The sequence below is a fragment of the Mauremys reevesii genome, linkage group 5 (assembly GCF_016161935.1).
Source record: "Mauremys reevesii isolate NIE-2019 linkage group 5, ASM1616193v1, whole genome shotgun sequence".
NCBI lineage: Eukaryota > Metazoa > Chordata > Testudines > Geoemydidae > Mauremys > Mauremys reevesii.
The window spans coordinates 62,929,750-62,938,164 of record NC_052627.1 but is presented as its reverse complement, the minus strand read 5'-3'; positions in this window follow the sequence as shown (position 1 = coordinate 62,938,164).

Below are 8,415 nucleotides of genomic sequence, written 5' to 3'. Positions count from 1 at the left end.
TCAACTTATTTGTTTCTTCACTTCTTATTTTTCAAATTAAGGTTCAATAATATTAGTGTGTGACAGGGGCGGCTCTAGGATTTGCGCTGCCCCAAGCAGGGTGGCACGCCGCGGGGGGTGCTCTGGCGGTCGCCGGTCCCGCGGCTCCAGTGGAGCTCCTGCAGACGTGCCTGCGGAGGGTGTGCTGGTCCCGCGGCTCCGGTGGACCTCCCGCAGGCATGCCTGCGGATGCTCCACCGGAGCCGTGGGACCAGCACACCCTCCACAGTCACGTCTGCGGGAGGTCCACCGGAGCCGCGGGACCAGCGGACCCTCCACAGGCATGCCTGCGGGAGGTCCACCGGAGCCGCCTGCCGCCCTCCCGCGAGACACCGCCCCAAGCGCGCGCTTGGCACGCTGGGGTCTGGAGCCGGCCCTGGTTTGTGAGGTGCTTTTTAAACTATCTTATATTTTCAAAATAATACTGCAAAGCTAGTGCCTGAAATAATTTTAGAAATTGAGGTATTCATGAGCAAAATATTGCTTGCTTTATTTATTATGGATGTTCTATGGATTGTGGGTTGCCTGAGGATGACATGGATATGGTACACAAGCTTGCCAGGGTGTACAGATATATCTCTAGAAAAATGCAACCAAGAACCGTGTCACAAAACTTCAGGTAATTTAAATTCACTCGCCTTTTGGAAAACTGTGGGGTTGTACCAAGTAGAGAGGAATTTTTATACAAAAGTAAATAGGAATGGAGGAGAACATTTCTTGGTAGTCCATCGATCCAATGATGACAAATCTGTGCAGATCATCTATTGCTGGTCTCACGGTGTGCCCTCTGATGGCTGTACAAGCCAATTCTAGAGGTGCGCATTTGGCTGCAGATGGTGCATGGGAAGTTCGCGGTCAGTGGGTTCTACTGCACTAATAACTGGCTGAATTCCCACTTGTAGTTTTGGGATATGGTATTTATAGTGAGTGATATACCTTTTGATCTAATGGTATTTGCATTGTCAGGTTGGATTCCACAGTGAAGTTATAATCCTGGCCTTGATCCTGCTCTACTCAAATACTTGGAGGCTGCAAAGTTTTCCACAAATCTTTGAAGATGTTTGTGTGTTTGTACCTTCCTCTCACCCCCTTGCAAGAAATCAGTTGAGATTCCTCCCCAAGTCACCCAGACCCTTAGAATCCTCATGGACAAGAGCCAGCTGCGTGGAGATCCAGTGCCTCTACACTGGTGCTGGGACCCCAGCACACTCAACCCACTCCATAGCAATCTGGCTGTAATAGAGGAGCCATGCCATCAGGCTTCCCTTGGTTGTGACTGCCCTTGCTGTTTCCTATCTGGATTGGATCCATGGAAAGGTAGTTTATCACTGTATCAACTCTTTTGGTTAATGTTTGAGAATACTTGGTGGATGATTGCATTTCCCAGCCTCCTACCCTCTTCCCCACCGCATGCCCAACTCCTAATCCTTGCTCCAACACAGACTGACCCTGGGAAATCCATCTGTGTGATCACATGAAAGGATTGGGGGGATAGTGCAGTGACCTTGGCTGATTTTATAGATATACGTACACACTTCCTTCATGGGATAGGTGAAATCCACTTGGGAGGGGCCTCCATGAACAGGCCTGAGTGAGGCTATTTGGATCCTTGTTTGGGATATTAGAATGTGATGCACAGGGAATGGTAGAGTTGTGACAAAGGCATCATTATAACATTGCTGCAGATTGAAGCAGAAAGAGAGCATGCTGTGAACAAACCTTTTGCCAGATACAAATATCTTTAAAAATTTGTAAAATAATTAGGGACAACTATTTTTTAAATATCAAACAAATGTAAAAATAATATGTTGTACTTTTGGGCTGAGTGGTTAGTCCATATCTGAGGCCTTGCTGGGCTATTTCCATTAGAAGGAAAAATTGATACTAGAAGTCAGGTATTTCTTTAATGCAAATTCTGCTCTCTCTCAGGCCCACGCTCATGACTGCTTTTCTGGCTTTCTTTTGGCTCTCTCCACCAGCAACCAATCAATGCCTCAGCTCCTGCATTTGCAATCAGGCCCTAGAAAACCCCCTTGGTCAATATGGCTCAATTGGCCATGCATGCATCCTAGTGCCTTAGGCTTCTATTGTCTCCTCCTGTCTTATGCCATAAAGGAGATCTATTGCATTTTTCATTTAGCCTGAATGAAGGGTGATTAGCATGCTCATCAGCTTTAACAATGCAAAACCAGCCTAACTTTCTTCTTTGACAGGGTTACTGGCCTAGTGGCTTGGGGAAAAGCTGTAGATGTGATATATCTTGATTTTTAGTAAGGCTTTAGTAGCTAGGTTGATGGGAGAAGCCCTTCTGTCGACATTGCACTGTCTACATTGGGGGTTAGGTCGGTATAAATATGTTGCTCAGGGATGTGGGTTTTCCACATGCCTGAGCGACATACTTATAATGACATACGTTTGTAGTGTTCACCAGGACTAACGCTAAGGATAATTAAAAACTGAAACAGGCTTCCAAGGGAGGTTTTGCAATCCCCATTGTTGGATGTTTTTAAGACCAGGTTAGACAAATACCTGTTAGGGATGGTCTAGGCTGATTTTGTCCCACCTCAGCATGGGTGGGGGAGAGAGAGGTCTGAACTAGATGACTTCTCGAGGTCCCTTCCAGTGCTACATTTCTATGTTTCTGTGAGTACCTATAAATCAAAGACATGCTTGATGGCAGCCATTAACATCTAATAGCATAACAATATAAAAATAACCAAAAACCTAGAATATTGGTAAGTCCAGTCTCTTTCTGAAGCGAAGTGAGACAGTATGTGAAAGCAAACTGTCATAATCAGTAACTGTTATAACATTATAATTCGTTTGCATAATGGTATCACCTAAAGACTCCAATTAAGTTTGAGGGGCTCCTTCCTGTTAGTAAAACTCAGAGTAAGAGACAGCCATAGTAGTACAAGTATATTTTAAAAGGATCATATATTATGTTGAATAGTTTTCTAAATACAACTGGCCCGCTTTGTAGTATACAAAGCCTGGAATGGGGGCAGGAAAGTGTTTAAGGCACAGCTTTGGGCTCAAGATCCCTGCCCCACCACACCCACAAGCCATGTCAGGCCTGCAGGAAGGGCCTTAAGAAGGAGAAACCCTGCTTAGCTGGCAGCAACCATGGTTTCAGCTTGTGGAATACAGTGTGGCTCGGAATAGGGACTATGTGCACAACCACTGCCTGTCTTAGTCCCCTGGGGAAAGAAGGGCAGACACTGAACTAATATTCCAGAACTCTTGCCTGTAACTTGCCTGTGGGTGCTGAAATGTGCTGCACCCTGCTGAGGGCCCGCTGAGGCAAGGGAGTTCCACAGCAGGCTTGTGGTGGTGATTTTTGTCTGATCTTTGAAGGGGTACCCATGGGGCCCAGATGGAAGACTGAGTCTCCCACATCTGAAACTGTGCTGTTGGCCATTAGATGCCAAAGAGAGAGTGAGTACAGGGACTTGTTGCACCCCACACGGTAGGGTTGCCAACTCTGAAGCTATTCTGGGAGATTTTTTTCCCCCAACATGACATAATGTAATTTTCTTAAAATAGCCTATTAAAATCTCACAGATTGCTTTTAATAGTCACCGGGAGATCCATGCCAATTCCTGGAGACTCCAAGCCAATCCTAGAGGGTTGGCAACTCTACCACAGGGGCACTGTGGGAGGCCAAATCCATTACCCTCGCCTCCCCACAAAGTCAATACTGAAATCAGTGGCCACTATAATGTACTAAGGGCCCCGCCCTCAGTTACTATCTCTTATCTGCTTCACATCCCACTTCTGCAGCATTTGAGAACAGACTATAACTCTGAGGAAAAACAATGACCAACTTCTTCTCTCCTTCCCCATCTTCTCTTCTCCCCTCTATCAGATGAGGTACACTGAGGTCATTTTACTGGCCCAGCTGGTCAAACGTGCCGCTGAGATTATTGTGATAGTGTCTCGAGTGTCGTTGGGGTGTGGTGGGGAGGTACTGACATTTAGAAATAGCATTGCCTGGAGAGGATGCTGTTGTTTAGCAGTGACGTTTAGAAAATATTGGTGGCTGGACTCCCAGCTGAACCTGAGCACCAGAAACAGAGTGCAGATTTTCAAAGAATGAGTACTACTTTGAAAATCCCCCAGTTTGTTTGAGTGCCTAAATCAGGTGCTCTGCAGGGGATTTCAGCACACTCAAGGAGGCCTTTTACAAATCCCTCTGTAAGGATATTACCCAGACCAATTAAAGCCTAGACTGTTAGTCAGCATTTTTGGTCATGAAGCAAACATTTTCCCTTTATCTTTTTAGAGTATTGTTTCCAGATGGCAGTTCCAATCAATCTCTTTAGAAATACAGCATAAACCCTTCAGAAATAAAATGTTTAATACTTCAAAGCACAAATCTACATCATCCTTAGTAATGACATACAGCTTTTCAGCTAATAGGTCCTCAGAAACATACATAACTGTAAGGCATAGTTAGGAGGTGGTAAATCAGTCAATTTCACCACAGTGTATGTGTGTGACACTTATGGAGATGAAGTGGATGATGTCTCTATGGAAACAATTTAGCTGCAGTGTATCCAAGAGGAACAATAGGCCACACTATAATGTTCAAATACTGTGCTGTGTGAAGGAGATGGATCTGTCTTTCCAGAGGCACTGTGTTCCTTTTTCATGATTTTAATAATTATATTTAATGCAAAATGGTAAAAATATTTAACATTGAACTACCTAGATATAATGCCAGTCGTCACATAATGAGAACCCCAGCATAAAACCAGTATGTTGCACGCTAGCCCACATCCTCTCCAAATGTCCAAGGTAAAAGATAGACTTTCAAGTGTCTTTCCACCTACCATCACTACTGGAACTGATCCAAAAATGGGGAATTTTATTTGTGAATTGTTGCAAAAAAAATTGTCACTAGTTTTTGTGTGAAAAATTCTGACCAGCTTTAATTCCTGTAATTCCTAAAGCCTCTTTCCTGTTTAGATTGATCCTCAGCCAGCCCCTTCTCCCCCAACCTCACTGGGCTATTTGTTCCCTGCAGCTACCATGACAGACATGATGAAATTGTAGAGCTGCATGTCATCTGTGTATTGAATACATTACAGCCCATGTCTTCTCTCTAATCCTCCCAGTGGCTTTCTATACCTCTGGACCCTTTATTGCCTTGTATAGAAAGGAGTTTGGGGTCCTGTTAACTTACACACTGCAGACGCTAAGGCAGATTCCCCACAAACATGTATTATTGGTCACAGTACACCCTATGGCCTAGTTTACCCTCAAACCAGGGTCCTGGAGGGGAGGGAAGGGTTTCCAAAAGATGTAAATGGGAATTAAAAGTTATATCTGAATTTTCTGATTGTCTCATCCATGTCCAGCAAGCAGGTTAAAATGTGTGGGAGAGAGGCAAGGGGGAAGCTAATAACGATAAGACCCCAAATGAAAGTTGAAACCTTAGCTCACATCACTATTTTCTGGGAATAATCATAACTGAATGTTTTGGGCTCCCTCTGCTGGTTCTATAGCAGCACTTCCCTAAAACAGCATTCCCAGGGATGTGCAGACAGCACAGAGGAAGCTGTTGCACAACCTAAAGTATTAAATATGAAAAGACATTATGTACATTGACTATGTAGTTTAACAAAAACAGCCATGTGTAGTTCAGCTTCATTGCTTCTCCCAGCATCCCAGGGTTTCTATAGGTGGAGAAGGGAATCAATATACATAGTATTTACCAAAATGGAAAATGACAAAACTGGGAGGGAGTTTCCAAATTTTGAATATTACAAACAGTCCATTTATAGAGCACCTTTTATTGCAAAGTACTTTACAAACTAGTCAGGGATTATTTTATTCACTCTTGGGCAGAGAACATTGGCATGCACTGTGCACTTCTGGGATGAAATATGACAGCTGTTAAGCAAGCTATCATGATGATAGTAACATTATCACTATGTAATTATGAATGGTTTCCCTTGTGCTGTTCACGTGCATTTTGCTCTACAAACAGAGTAAGAAATGTGCTATATCCTAAAGAGTTTACATTCTAAAGTGGACTAGACAAACAAAGAGAAGACATAGGAAGGAAAGGGCCACGAGGAGGGATTTAGGTGAGAAGAAAGAGGAAGAAATCCTGAATGTTAAGAGGGACACAGAGTACAGCGTATGGCTTGTCAGTATGTGGGAAGCAGTTCCGACCATAGGCCACATGCACTGGAGGTTTAGTGTGCATTCTGGTGAATTAATTATCACAACTTCCCTGTAAGATAGGTAACTATTTATCATCCCAATTTTAGAGTTGTGGAATCTGAGTCGAAGAGATTAAGTAACTTGCCTAAGACAACAAAGGGTGTCTGAGTTAGAGCTTTGGTCTGAATGCAGATGCCTTAACATTCAGTCCCATGTCTAATCCACTAGCCTGCTATAGAAGGCTTCTGCTCATGCTGTTTGAACTGCCCACAATTTGGCCAAAGGCCATATTGACTGCCTAGTAGAAGAGTTGGCGTAGATGCAGGCCTCCAGCTGTTCAGGAGCTTGAAGCAGTCTTAACACCAGCAACAGCTTGGGTGGCACTATCTCCTAGAGCCATAAATCGGGCTGGGTTTCTTCCAAATACTGAGGTACAGATGGTGGTGGATTTCACAAGTCAATAAACAAACTGACATTCCTAGCCACCAGTTTACGTTTTGAAGGCTGTCTGTAATGAAAAGGGTGAGACAATACTTTTTTTTAAAACCCTGATATTAGCCTTGATATTTCTGAATCTCTGAAACTGGCAACGGTCATGAACTTCTCGGCTCTGAAGGCTGCTTGGCATCAGAAGGTACAAGCTGAGAGAGGGGACGAAAAGGATTCATAAATGGGGAGGATAAAGAGCCTGCAACAAGTGTAATGAATAAGAAGAGAGAAGATAGGGGTGAGAGCAAAATTATGCAGGGCCCTGAAGGTCTGGATAAGGAACTTGAATTTGATGCAGTAAGTGAAAGGAAGCAATGAAGAGATTTGTGGTGGTGATAACTTAATTAGTGACACGAGAAGAAGATGACTTGCCAGTGGCACACAGCAGTTCTATAAAATAGTTCAGGACAGGAAGTGAAGATGAAGACAGAATCTAGTTGAAATTGCAGGAGAAATTTAGGGAGGCAAAGTGCAATTAGCCAAGTTGGAATTTGACCAGAACACCAGTGTTAATAACTCTACTCTTTCAAATAATATTCAGGAAATATCTATGACCACAGGTATTCGGGACTTTGGCTTTTGCATCCCAACTATAAGAAGACACCTCCAGCAGAACAGTGCCTCTATGCTGGGGCTTTGGTTCAGTATTGATTCAGAGATGAGAGCCACCTCTGCAAACACACATAACACTTGCTACAGGGAGGAATAGCCAAAAGTGCTAACAAGATTAGTGCAAAGTTGTTAATGCACCTTGTTAGCTTGTTTGAATTAATCCTGCTAGTTTGAGAACTGTCAGTTCAAGTTCTCAGTTAAAAACTTGAAATAGAATAAGAGAGGGGGAGCCATAAGTAGAAGGGGAAAACTCTTTTCTTCTGTCTACAGATCACCTGTTCCCTTCCAAGGTACAAAGAGAAATCAGGTTTAGAGGAAACAGTTCACAGGAGCATTGTCCTCACAGAAAATGTATCAGTATAGGGAGTTCCTAGCTTGATGCACAACTCTTAGACAATATCCACATATAAATACTACAAAGGCCAAGTTAATTTAAAATAAAACCACTTCTAACCATGCAATATTGTAAGTAATCTTGGAATTTATCTAAAATATATGTTCACATTTGAGTGCTTTTCCCATTATTATTAGTAATGGGAAAGAGATTCTCTCCATTATTATAAACCATAAGGAAAATGGAAACTTGTGTGGAACAAATAAGTTTTTACTATTTTTTACAGAGCATTAATTTTATAGGCATCTGTAAGGTCTAGTCGGGTAGGGCACCAGAGGAGGCATCAGAAGTCCTGGGTTCTGTGCTTGGCTCTGCCACTATCTTGTTGTCCGACCTTGGGCAAGTCATGTAACTTCTCTGTTTCCCATCTGTAAAGTGAGGCCAATGATATGTCCCTTTTTAGAACTAGAGATGAATGGCACTATGTAACTGCTATATATTATGAGTCTTATATTTTTAAAGCCGGTTACCTTTTTTGATATAAGGATGTATGATTTCTGATATGTTAAAAGATCTAATTTTCCCCTTTACTGTGCAAGACTGGCATTTCTTAAACACGTTTGCATGCAATGCACTAGAGGGCCCTCAGGAGTTAGAAACTGCTGGAACGTACTTTTAGAAGGCATACCATTCACAGGACTTTTCATTGCAGAATTTAAAATAGAAGGGTTTTTTTATAACAAAGTTCATGTAAGTTTATAGCAGTT